We start from the raw sequence: 14,648 nt of genomic DNA, 5'->3' as shown, positions 1-14,648 counted from the left end.
AAAATACTATATTATTCATATGGCAAAAGTTGTGCAATGGCTAATGGTACTTGGTCTATGGCTTCTTTGTCAGTCTTTCTCCTTAGTTGAGAATTTCTTTTCTTGGGCTTTCAGCCCTCGGAAGAAAAATAAAAAAAAAAGGACACCCAAAACGCAATGAATGGGCCATGACTGACAGCTGTCAAGGCTGAGAGGAACAGTGAAGTGAAGAAGCAAAAGAAGACAAGCCAGACAAAGAGTTGTAAACTTTATAGTCTAGGGGGGTGTTTTGGAAGAAAAAGGAGCCTTGGTGCTCTTTTGGAGGGAACACCTTGATTACTTATTAATTTCTTTGTGTGAAGAGAAAACTGGCCTTCAACTTAAAGGGGAATAATTTTTCCTATTGAATATTTGAAAGCTACATGCCTGCAAATTGGATACTCACTCATTTCTGTCATCAGTGAAACGTCATGAAAACCAATGGGAAAACACTTAGAAACAGCAATATTGATTAACCATATAAACACCTCTTAAGAATGTTTCTAGCAATCAAACCATAATAATACATTTACACTGGTTTAACAAGTCAAGATACATATTTTACACATTTTTAGAGACATCAAATACTTGTGAAAAAAAAGAGGAGAGGAGGAGATGGAGCGACTCAAAGGAACGTGGCTTATCCTCCCAAAATTATGAACCTAGAGACAGCATGAGCAGGAGTGAGGGGAACTCTCCAGCTGGTGCAGTCTGCCTGTATCTGGAAAAAACATAGTCCTTAATTCCAAAAACTCCATTTCCAAATGACAATTTAACATAACAATGATTGATGATGGATCGCTTGTTAACCAGTCATTTAAGTTACATTTTTACAGAAACAAGTCCACATTTACCTACAAAGTATGTGCCGAAATAAACAGTGGCTTTTAATGTTTCTTTATTTTTAAGATATCCATGCTGCTTGCCATACACCCACAAACAAGGCTTATTTTAAATTGTGTATTTTTATACAGGAGTTTAGTATGAGCGTTGTTAACTCAGAGGCTGTGCATTTGGGCCGTACTTTCAGCAGACACACCCCCAGCGTTTCAGAGCAGAGAAGACTGCTTATTTTTCCATGATTTTGAGGCTCATATGTTTGGTGATTTTTTCAATCATTCAAATTTGACTGGGTTAAAAACACATTTTTCTGAGATTTGACAAACTCAGAACACATATTTATAATTGTTTTACACAGACTTAAACATTTCTTTCCTCTCAAACTTGTCAAGTAAATTTGTTAAATATTTTGTTGTTCCAGACTATGTGCTGTAATACATCTCTAAAAGGTGAGATTCTCCTGTACCCAACATTGTCTGAATCATGTCTGTGTGTTCTGTACTGACCAAGTTATTAGACTCAACCTGATGCTTGATTTTTGAAGCAAACTGCGACTGACAGGTTGAGGGACTTAATTACTGTCATGGGATAATTTCATGTACCCATTCGGTCGGGATTAGAAGCTCTGTAATTTCTCTCAAATATTACAGATTGGAGTGGCTACCTAAAGCTGTCAGGACAGTCACCCACCTCAGCAGCTTGTGATGCTTCTCTGTCTCTCTCTCTCTCTCTTTTTTAACATCTGATGTGTGCAGACTACTAGCAGGCAAACTGGAAGGTTTTGTTAGGCATCCTGTGTAGAGTGAGCATTAACTGTTCAAATATTCAAATACCAGCAGAGTGTTGAAGCAGTATTCAGCGATGTGAACAGATGTTACAGTGAAAGCCACATTACTGTGCTCCGTGAGAATTCAACATAAAAATAGATGACAGTTAAGTGAATCAAATAGTGCTTATGGTATTTGATAGCAGACAAAACTTTTAGGAAAATGCCTATAATTTCCATATATAGGTCTCCATTCAAAATTTATCAGAGGACCTCTGAGTTGGATGAAAAGCAGCTGGTAATTTGCTCTGTAATTATCACTGAGGTAGTGGGGACATCTGCGATACACGAAATTATTTGACGTCACCCTGTAAAACCAATCCCGTCTGAATAGGGCTCAAGACTAACGTTAGCTATTTGTTAAAACATCAATATTATTACTAAAAGTTAGGTTAGCTACCTATCATGACTTATGGGCAAAATTAGTTTTTATAGTGTGCTCAATATTACAGCAGTCAAATAAAAATGTAAAAACAGACTAAAAAAGTAAAGTAGCAATTGAACACTGGTGCCATAGGTTTGAGAATTCCCAGCTGCCCTGCAGATATCTATTTTATCCAGAGCAATTATCTTAACATTATTATTTAAAATTAAATTTCAAATGAAAGGTAATGTTTGCAGTAGTCATACTGGAAATGCAGTAAAATTAAATGAAATTTAAGCAGTAGTGATCCAGGCAGAACAGCAGGGACCACCCAAAAAGAATTTGGCTCTGCACACACACACCACAGCCCCAGATGGTCTGGGCTTAGCCCCAGACCTTGTCAACTCCTAGAAACGCCCCTGTGTAGACTTAGTCTTGTTGATAAGAATTTATTTTTCAGACCTCTACATTATGCGTTTCCCAGCTGAAGCTATAAAAAGGACAAAAAGTCATTCATTGTGCTGAGACGTCTGACAGTAGTGCACAGCATAATTTTCGATGCCAAATTGCCTGATTTGTATTGACATTTCCCTTTAGTGTTCTAACCCCTCACATATGGTTACCAGTGATGTCATGGAGAACCATGAAATTACCAAATGGGTGCAGGCAGGAAAATACCTGCTTGTGCCCAGTGACACTGTCACTTTACAAGGTTATGAGCTTGATCTGCTCTGGTATGAAATTATAGCCCTCAGTATTATAAAAATTAAATTGACAGGAAATTTATCTGCTCATGAAACAGACAAAAGAACTCATCAATTGTTATCTGAAATGTTGCCCATAGTGATTTAAAAGATACACCATCCATCTCTTACTTTCTCTGTTTCGTTTCAGCTATAACGAAGTCTCTTATTCAGTTGAGTGATCTCACTTTCAAAAGCGTTTTTTTCAAACACACCTAATTAGACTTCACAACCTCTCGCTGTCAATCTTGTCTAATTAAAGGTCTCTCATTCTTCCCCTCACCTCGCGTGTCTAGTACTCGTCAAATAAAGGTCTTAGTCTCTCCCTTTTCTTTCTGCACCCAACTAAATAAACTCAATTCCTCTTTTCCCCTGCATTTACGCTTTTAGTAAATTAGAAAATCCGTTATTGAATATCACTGTCTCCCTCAACTGCTCCTTCAACACACCTCTCACCTTGGTTCCCATCCAATCGGGGTTTCTTGCTTGTTTACTTCTTCTCTGCGACTCTAAAGCTGTTTTTGGAACTGTGCCTATTCCTTTAGATGTTTAAGATTTGCCTCGCTCAACATCTCGTGGTTGCCTCTCAGGAGGTCTCTCTTTTGTTGGCCTAGACATATGGGACGCAGATCTGTTCAATGAGGGAAACTCAAGCATCACATCTAATCTTCTCCATAGTTTTTCCACTGTTGTCTGCACAACAACAGAGTGAAGGTAAAATGTATTTTTCTTTCAATATTACATGATATGCAATTCTTTAAGTAAGTACGTGTATTGAGAGGACATGACATTTGGGTTATTAACACTCACAGTTTCTCATAAATATTGTTGCCCTAAATGGCAAGCCAGCCAGCCATGTAACTTTGCTTTTAATTTTAACTGTACACATGCACACTTTATGATTGACTCTATGGTGATGAGCCTGATTTACTCTTACTGCACATACTGTGCACACATATGTGCACCGTTATGATGACTTCAATCTTATTTATGTTTGCTTCGCCATGGAATATAGAACAGAACATTTTTCATATTCTTCATTTTTCATATACTGTAGACTATCTATTCATAAGAAGGTTATGGAAAAACATATTACTGCAAAAGTACTTTTTTAACTACAACAAGACAAGATGAAGGTTAATGTTTCTGTAACTACTGCACATTCTATTTGGTGCTCTGGACTAACAGAGGATACTGTTCCTTCAGATAAGAAGATGTATGTATCAAATATTAATGTGCACAAATTGCCATTGCATGTGAATTACATAGTCAAAGAGTTGCTTCTGCAACTGTGTACCACCTTTGTTTGACAATTGCATTTATAGCTTTCATGTACATGTTGCAACATGCATATCTTCTGAAAGCAAACACGCGATTCAAACTACTAGGTCACAAGAGCTTTGATATTGGGTTCCTATGTCAGTGATGTTTTAATTTGACCGTTTTTATATTTCTTATTTTTAAAGAAACATTATTTTCATCAAAGAAGCTATATTTCAGCACTGTGCATGTGCCTGAAATTCAATATAAATCTTGCACAGAGGCTCTCTGAGCACACTTTTGGTTGTTAATTTGGCTGAGGTGCACTTCAAATTTGTGATGACATCAATCTCTTGAGGTTAGTGCTTCATGCTGTGGAGGTATAGGGGGCATGGTTGGGGGTAGCTGTGGCTAGGATGTAATGTTAGGCTGCAGCACCTGCTTACATCCTCTAGCTTGGCTGTTTATCTCCTACTGAGCAGCAAGTATCTCAGGAAAGTGATGCAGTCTGCCTGCCAAGTGCAGAATTTTAGCTTTACATTTCCTCCCAAAGCATTTATTGAAGACTGAAGATGGCTTGATTTTGTGCTGCTTAATGAGCCTAACTTACATTCTTGCTTATGTATTTGTGCTGCCTATTTCCCCAAGGATAACTTAGTATGATAGAACTTTCTTAAAAACATTTGGAGTCATTATAGTATGTCTGAGGACAAATTCACAAAAATGGAGCTACAGCTCTGAATGTTGAACAGTTGGGGACAGTGCTTGCCAAATGCTGAATGGCAGCAGCTAATCAGTTTTGGGAAATCAGGACTCAGTTGATTACAAGTATCTCTGGAAATGTAGACCAGAATTTTCCAAGTTGTGTGTGCCTGGCGACAGTGCAATCCAGTAATGATAACTCATTACACAGTGTTTAAGGAACTCTTAAAACAGTGATGAAATGTGAGTTTAGAGAGATCTCACCACAATACCTGCTATTGTTTACGGGGATTACCGCTTGCTGTTTGGATTCACTTGTCTTCTTATCCAGCTCGAAAGTTTTTGTGAAATGAGCAAAATGTCTTTAAATGCAAACACATGCTCTGTGCATAGAAAGCGAGAATAAGACAGACGTTTCCCACATTGAGAAGATAATGCAGAAGAGACACAACTAGAAATAGGTGTTTAAGATGATGCAGTAAAAAAAAAACAAAAAAAACAACCTTGCTGTTTTAACAATAACATTGGAGGTCAGATGATTGTCAGCCTTGATCTGTAAACACTGGCATTGCATTTATATTCTTTACTTATGGTTATAGTATAGAACAGTTTCTGCCTACGTTGTATTTTTATTTCATATTAACATCTTTTCTCTCTCAATAATCTCATTCAGATGCATCCTTAAGCCTCCAAGCCTCTTTATTGGTCCACCATCCTCAGCATTTCTGGATCTAATTAGGCTGATATATACTGTGTTAAACAAACCCGGACACAGTAATGCACACCAACATAGTATGATCCTGGAAATTCCTGGAGAAGTGAAGGGTACCCCTTAATCAAGAAAGAATCTGTGTGTTTGACATATTAACACATACACTATACAGTATATTCAGTATACTACACAGGCTCTGAGTGATGTCTCTGTCTTTTATTCTAATTATTAGGCAATAGAATAGTTTGACAGTAGGGAATTTAGATTTTTGGGTGGTTATATCCCTTATAATTTTCCTATTTAAATTCTTTCATGAGTAGAAAAGAAATGCAGCCTATTGCAGGTAATCTCTCCACAGAGATCATAGTCATTTGATCTTATCTCAAACCTTTGCTTACATTGATTCCACAGTAAATCAGATCTTTTTATGTGTATGACACACTGCCAGGGGACACATTTCTTATTGAATGCAAATTTTGTCACCTTTACTGTAATTTGTATCATCACCTCTTATGAGACAGGAGTTTATTATCAGGAGCAATTGCAGGGGTTGAGGACAGCAGATATTTCACATTTTAAAGCTTTGCTTACCTGAAAGATTGTTGTATTACTGTACATCATCTGTGATGGAGAGTTAGAAAATGAGCTCACATTATTATGACGTCAGACTCTTCCTTGTTAACATAATTAGTGATTTAGAAAGTTCACAATTGTTTAACAATGTAGTGAATTGGAAAAATTGAATTTTAAAAACGTCAATTTGGTATCTGCCAATATGACATATTTCACTTTCATAACGAGGTGTTCTTTCACACTTGACTAAACCTGTATTTCCCTTCCCTACTCTTATGAGATGGAGGCCACTTTTGCTCTCTTTGGCCATCACAGTAACAGTGAAGAAGATTTGACAAGCATGGCAGGTTTCTCCAACTCAGCCTAGAAATGGAAGGCGAGAAAGCTGCAACTTCTGAAGCCAATTAGTTAAGTTTTGCCTGTTTTCTTTCATTCTCCTCTCACAAGAAAGGATTGAATGAAAACTTCCTACGGTCGTCTTATCATATGGTAATAATGTACCATGGCCTGCATGTTTTTATGTGCCAAGTCATCTTCACATCATTTATTCTCTTTATTTTGCAGTGCATTCTAATCTCCCTCCGTGAAAAAAAAAAAGGTACTTAAAGGATCCTTTTGCAGAATAGCTGGTTTCTGTGCTGCTGAAGTGTGCCAACGGGGAACATTTACTCAGAGATTCTTTGCAGTGTTTAGATAAGACTTTGGATGCTGGTGACAAATCAAATGCATGTCTGTGGGAGTGTGAGAGGACAGCAATACAGCCAATCATGCAAAGCTGCTGCATCTCTGCCAAAATGAGATTCATATCATGAGTGAATAGCTGTTGTCTGAAAAAAGCAGCACTGAATAGTACAAAAATATCCACTAAAGTGTTAAAGAACATATATTCATGCCAAATAACCGTGATTGCAATAAAACAGAGAGAAGAAATGAGAGAAAGAAAAAATATGTTCGATTTTCTCTGGGAAAACTGACACCTACTCCTGCAGCACTCACTGTTTCATTTAACAGAAAGTTAAAACAAATTAAAAATGTTCAATTTTCTATACATTTTTTGATGTAGTAAGTAACTTGTAGCTATTGCTGATTTAAGACACTGCACAGCAGAAACAACATTATTTATGCACAGAACGTTTGTCTAGTTTTAATTATTTATTTTCAATTTTTACATGTGGTTTGGTGAAGAAGCATGATGTTTGTAGCTTAATAATGAAATGTGCCAGCTCAAGGTCTGTGACTCTGTCAGAGGACTAAAGTGAAAATGGCCCCTTTCCCACCATCCTTGCATGTTGGCTTGTTGTTGAAGTAGCCAGAGGGGATGCAGTGAAAGAACGGAGGAGGCAGAGCAGGTTGCATATCATCTGTCTGTGTCTTCCAGCATTGTAACAAACAGTCTCTCATGGTTCAGTGAGAGTAGTTAAGAAAATTATAGCTGTGCCTCAAACAAATTACTTATGTCAAAGTGCTCCCAAGATAAAATTGTATTCTAAAGGTGGAAAATTGAGTTCTGATTACTGCAAAGTACATGATGATCATAAGAACAGAAATACTCTAAGAAAATAGATTTTTGGAGCATTTTGTTGATACATCGTGTTAGCTGAGAGGAACATACTGGCAAAATATACTTTGCAGATAATATATTGTGTAATCAATGTATGTATTTTGATATCATTTCTTTGAATATGACAGCTGTAGTGTGTGCATTCAGTCAGTGCATTCAGTTTATCTGAGACATGTTCAATAGCTTAAGCAGATCTGACTATTATGCAGCTGTTTATTGGCATAAATTTGAAAATCACAAGAAAAGGACTGCAGTTTGGATTCTGTGGTTATAGATAGTACTCTGACATAATTCTTTTGCCTTCAACTTGTATATATATTTATCTACAGTACAAGAGGAGGTGTTGGGTCTCAGAGGGACTGACCTCGCTGCAAAAAAGGGAAAAAAAAAGAATCAAAAAATACAGATGCTCAAACAGAAAAAATCAATAGCACATACAAGGGAAAATAAACAGAACAAAATCACAACCTAAACCACATGTCAAGACTGTTGCAATATTTTAAAGCCCAATTGATACTGGATTTTTGGGGCCTATGCCGATACCAATATTAGGGAGTAAAAAAAAATCGTAGTTTTATTTATTTAGGTGGGCTCAAATGTCTTGACACAAGTGAGCTGACATGCATCGGCCATAATGGTACATACCTGTACTCACTGTTCATGTAGTGATCTGTTACACTCACACTTGTTACACTTAAAGTACTTAATGGCCAACTATTCACATATGAGTATTCTAGATCTATAATATTGTCATTTGGACCACCAATGTTTGCAATTTATTTTTCTGCCATTCTGTGATTATTCACTCTATTTTAATAATTTTGCAGTTTTTTACATTCTAATAATGTTGAAATTGTCTCTTTTATGTTGTTCTCTATGCTCACCTATATGCTGGATGCTCAATTTGGTACACATCAGATAACCCAAATACATAAAACTAACATAAGCCTGAACAATTTCATAAACTATTTGGCCTCTGTTGACAAATTAATTTGCAATAAAGACATACTGTATGTTAGCTTCAGACTCATAGGCTTGATGCAATGTTATAGTGACAAAACCACTGTGTTGATGTTATAGTCCACAAGTCTTCAGGGCTTTAAACCATATGCAAAACATACTCAAAATTATACGACAGGGCGCAGGTGTAGTGTGTCATGAGAGGTATATCACATATTCTTATCACATCTACACACAGATTCATATGTATGTTTACATGCCATTAATATTCACCACTATAAGTTCAAATGCACTGAATATACTTTTTGCTAAATAAACAAATTACTACAAAAGTAATACTTTTTCAGTGTAACTGAACTTAATTTAACAAAATATCTTTTGACACATTGTATTAACACTGAAAATTTCACAGCACAGATAAGGTGCTATTCCATCTTATTCCACACCATATTAGTAAATATCACCACGATTGGCCAGAACATTATAATCATGTTCACAACTCCAAATGGGGGAACAAGGAGTCTAGAAGTCTATTAGCCCTGTAACTAGAGGTCATGCTGCTCCTAATACCCCATATCAACTTGGTTTGAACATGGAAAAAAGAGGACCTGTCAACCAACTGACATTGTCATATGTTAAGGTCTGATTACCTTCTAGAGGGCTGCAGGAGACATGTCAGCTGCACTGAGATAAATCTGTTGAGTGATACCTACTATCAGTTCTGAATTTGTCCGTCTTATCCTACAGCACCCCTAAACCTTAAATTAGAGAACAACTAGATTAAATTACTTCTAAATTTATTAGACAAAATATTGCAATGATGTAAAACTCCTGTAGATGAGAAAGTCCAGCTGTATATGCTCCAGTTAAGTGACAGTGTGAAATGTTTGGGTTGTTTGTTAAATTGTCAAACTAAGATCATGAAGTCTGTTCCTTAATAAAGATGTCTTTAAACCTTTGCTCAAATTGATCGATGCATGGTGGCGTTAATAAAGTTACAGTACATTCTCTTTTCAATCAGATTGTCACACAACTTGTCACTTTAATTTTTGATCCACAAACTGGCCTATCAAAGCTTTGATTCTGTTAAGTCCTCTTAAAATCCTCACACTTTCATTAGCACATTTCAACATGGTCAATTGCAGCAAAATGCAAAATGCAACATAAAGTTGCAGGGGATCTGTTAACTTAACAATCGCAAAATACTTATTTTTTACTGCTTTTGACTGAGGTTATCCAAAGCCTTGTTAAACCTCAAGATGATATTAGTTTGTACAGCCTTAGTGACATGATTAAGGGGATAATAGCTCATTGTATCTCAAGGAATGGATCACAGTGGTTTGCCTAAGTGGGTAAGGTCTTTGCTTCTTCAAATGAGAATTGTGGATTTAATCATTTAAACTTAACTGTCAAGAAGGATGACCAAGAAGGCTGGGAAATCAAAGCTTAGTACTGCTTTCCACCAAACATTCATACAGAAAACACATTACATATGTCCTCCAGTAAACTGTTTGAATGAATGCATGGATAAATGAGAATGGAGAATGATTATTTATTCTGTATTCAGAACAGATTTTATGTCTTGCATTAAATGATGTAAATAGTAACAATATTCTATGTCTGTTTCTGCTGCTTTATTTTTGCATTCAAACTCTACAATAATGGCTTATTTCTTTGAAAATGCTACAGTAATTTTTCAAGACATCATCCAGCCTTGCTTTATGATCTATTCATAAGGTTCAGTATATATTGATGCATTGACTGTATTGAGTATGTGCTGTCAACTTAATGTATGAAATCTAATGCAAAAAATGAAAAAAAGATTACTGTATAGTTTAGATTTACAGAGTGCACATTTTCCATCTCAGTAGAAAATACAGCCTGTTTGTGACATTTCCAAAAGGGTCAGTTATTTTGCTATAGACTGACAGCCAGTAACTATTCTGACACAGTCACTAACCTTTTGGCGAACATGTAGACCCAAATCATGTTTTTGACCTTTCCTTCACTTCACACATTCAGTCAGACAGACAGTCAGAGCCTCACACTGTCAATATTGAGTTTAATTTAAATAGTTTTGTATCTTTCTTTGCAAATTAAGCCACACAAAGCCTCTCTTCTATCTGTATTAATTCAATAAAGCTGCATTGTGTTCTGATTTCCTACTGTTTTGTGTTTTTGTGTTTGATACTAGTCTTTGTGCATCAGCTGCCCTTCTAGTCTGATTGCATTGTCTTGACTCTGATCACTCATTTGAAGACAAAAGCAGTGAAAATGTGAGAGCTGTTACTGAAATAATACATTGTAGTCAGACAGCAAAACACCTTTGAAAAAATAGACACCTCTGCTTGTCTGTTAGACGGACCTGTGAGATGATTGTTGAACCTCATCACGGAGAACATTTGTTTACACAAATAAATGCTTCCAAACGTACTCGGCACACAGGCAGCCTCGAGGCGGAGTTGTGGCATTGTGTCTGAGATGAAAGGGGCAAACTCTTTCGCCTCAAGAGATTCAAACTTGGCCCTCAGTGGGCTGTTCCACTGTAATTAATTCAGCTCTACTATGTGTCAGTGTTTTGGAAAACTCTCCGTATCAACTGCAAATGGATTTGTGAAACTTTCAAAACTCTATTTATGTGCATCAGGCCTCATAAACCTCTTCCTAAATTTGTAGTTTTTCTGCTGCACTCTGGCTCTCACAGTGAATGCTGTTTTGTTTGAATTGCCTTTTACTGCAGTATGCATATTCATGAATGCCTGGTTTGTGTCCTTCCAGTTTCACATTTGGGCCACTGAAATACTCTGCTACATCACACCGAAAAGGCAAGCCGCCTCGCCTTTCATCCTCTAGCTCCATAACAACATTTCTCTTGCTGGCCATGAAACTGGTAATTTTCTCACGCATCTCACAGAATCTGGGTTCTGCTTCTCATAGCAAATAAGACTTCTCCATGTTCGCCTTTACATGTGTCTTACACACCTCTTGAATTATCAATCTTCAGCATGAACCATCGTTTTTACTGTTTATGTGAGATATATATCATATAGCTAGATTTCTTACTTTGTGGTCTCCTACTATACCAGTGCACATTGAGTGTGTTGGGGAAACCAATTATGGGGTGGGTGGAAGAGAGAGGGGAGGGTGGGGGGGGGGTCATATTAAGTTTTTTCACATATTGTGGCCTTGTAAAACCCTGTGTATAGAAGGACGTGTGGCTTTCTGCACTCTGCCGAAAGTGAAGTTAACAGAGACAAGCACTGCTGGGAATTTCGCCATACCAAATTGGAAAGCATAAAGAGGGGGGAAGGGAAAATTAATAAAGTATGTCGGATGGTGTGACATCTCTGTCTGTTTAGTGTGCACTGTGCAGTTATGTGTTCTGTGTGGCAACTGGGAGAAGTATTCCAACTAGATAGGCCAGAATGAACTGACAATACAGATTCATGCACTGCGCGTGCCAAATCTAAATTTGTGATGGGCTAGATTCCACCTGTGCCTCCACTTTAACATGCTTTGAATAATGGTCAGCCATGGCTGAAAGTGGTGATAATTATGCTATTGAACTACAGAGTAAATGAAAATAAAATGCTGCTTCAATTTGAATGTCAAGGTAATAATAATAATATTAAAAAAAATGCCCAGGAATGAGAGTGCACTGATTTTGAGTATGTTAGATGATTATTTTATGAACTGAATCACTAATTTATATTGGATACCCCTTAAAAATAAAGCTGTCACTATGTTAATGCTATAGTCTGATGTGAGTGAGATGCTTGGGTAATCTAATGCAAATGTGTATGTCTTGTTGGCAGGCAAACAGCCTCCTCTAATAGTTCTGCAGTGTTGATTCTGGCACAGCGGCAGTACAAACATGTTGCTGTGGAAGAGGCTACTTCCACTGTAATGTATTTACTGTCTAATTTGTGTCTCAGTGAGAGACCATATATCCTGTTTAGGGAGTGACACCTCTCCTCCTCCACTTTATGGAGCGGTGCAGACATTTGATGGGGACTTGAACATGCTGTGCTGATGGATGAGCTTGTCAAGGCAGCCCCATGATGCTCTGCTCCCCACAGAATGCACAGGGCTGGTGAAACTCAATCATATGAAAAGGCATCGCTTGAAACATAGTTAATAACTCATTCATAACACCTGAAAATAATCTTCTTAAGGGTAACATGCTTCATTCGCGAGGATGGGTTTACAGTTTATGGTGGGATGGATGTCAGCGTTTATAATAGAGTTAAAAACTTGACATTTTGGCAAAAAAAAATGCTTATTTATTGTGTCGTGACATCTCTTTTTTTTTTAGCTGATAGACCTGCCTAAGGTTGTGGCAGTACATAAGTCAACAAGCTGTTTTTCATATCATGCCTTTTTGTTACACACACTATTCCTTGCCTTCACCAGTCTGTCTCTGCTGCCAATGTACAATGCTGAGCACTTTGCCTCTAATGTTAGGAATTCAGCTTAAGACTGAGAGTTTGATTCCCTGAGGCAGAAACTCTGAATCACTGACAGGTGTTTCAAAGTGTTCAATTTGTGGATGTTCTAAAACAAATTCTTGAAACCTTGTGCTTTAATACGTCTCTCTGAGTGTCTTTCAACACTATTTTTGTGCTTCTATTTTTGCTCTCAATTTTCTAATGTGAAAAATACCAATCAACAGCATTCCTGAGTGAAGCCCGAAGCTATTCTAAAGGGCTGTATTGTTAACAAGTCACAACTCAAATTATAGCCACTAACCATTACTGTGCTCATATGCAACTTGTGTCAGACATCTGTCCCACTATTTGCTATTGGAAACATTTGAATACATATTTTGCAATGTGCAATTAGGGGGTGTAGCATTTCATGCTACAGTATAACTAAGTGCTAATGTATGGGTGTGTACATGCATGAGCAGTCAGCTTGAGAAAGAAAGCAACAAATGTAGCACCGACTGACTGCAGTAAACGAAGCAATAAGCTATTTTATTTTCAAAGACTAACACTCATATAGTGTTGTTGAAAATGCAGAATGCAGATGGATGACACCAACCATGGAACTGAGGTAAACAAATGCATGCTCTTTGGGGACTGCACAAAAAGTTGCCCTGTGTATTACTTTTACAGTTTTCTATTGTTTGGGCCAGTAGAAATAAATTTTTAGCATTCAGTACTTTAAATGTGAAATAAAAGTATGCAAATAATTATGTTTTTTGGTCACTTCTAGTTAATTTCAGGTGCAATATGAATTTTCAATTCATGTCAAATCTGAGCTGAATCACAACTGAATGTCAGCTGAATTAAATCTCAGACCAGTGTATCGAATAGTTACAAATGGATCTATATTATTGTTGTTGTTATTATTATCATATTGGATCATGGACCACAATTCTAAATACACATTGCACAAAACAAAAATGATCTCTAGACAACCTTGCTGATTGGTAGATGTTGATTAAACTGTTTCTGTTACAGTTTCGATGTCATGTAAACACACACAGTTAACATTAGTATCAGCATGTTATGTTCCTTGCTTTTAATACAGGTTTCTTTACGGCCCCATTAGACCTCAGGAGAAGTTTCAAGGCTAAACAAAAGCAGACTATGCAGTCACTGCATCAGATTGCTCCAGGTTTGACACATCAGTCACTGTAATATTATGCATATATGCAAAAGTCTATTGCGCATTCAAACACTCTGCCATAAATAGAAGTCAGCTCACAGTGTCATAATAATAGTGGGTCTGGACGTTGGTCTGGCACTGGATATGTCCTGTAACACTGCCATATAGCTGTTTATGTGCTGTTATTCACAGCCATTACCCTGCAATTTGAGCTGTAATAGCCTCTTGATTGATGACATGCAATCTAAATTTGAAATGTCATCCCCACTTTAACAATTTAACATGTACAGTTTAAGTGACAATGCGTAAAGCTATACTTGTGTGACCATTTAAAAAAGCATACTTTTAGAAAGATATTTTAACACATGCATATTCATATTCTTACATTATATGAAAATTCTGGTGGAACCTAACAGGTTATAGTGCTAAAAAGATTAAGTCTCCAAATAAACTGTCAGCCATTTTCTGTGTGAAAA

This window comes from Thunnus maccoyii, chromosome 13 (assembly GCF_910596095.1).
Source record: "Thunnus maccoyii chromosome 13, fThuMac1.1, whole genome shotgun sequence".
NCBI lineage: Eukaryota > Metazoa > Chordata > Actinopteri > Scombriformes > Scombridae > Thunnus > Thunnus maccoyii.
The sequence above is the reverse complement of the archived record's forward strand: the minus strand, read 5'-3'. Positions refer to the sequence as shown.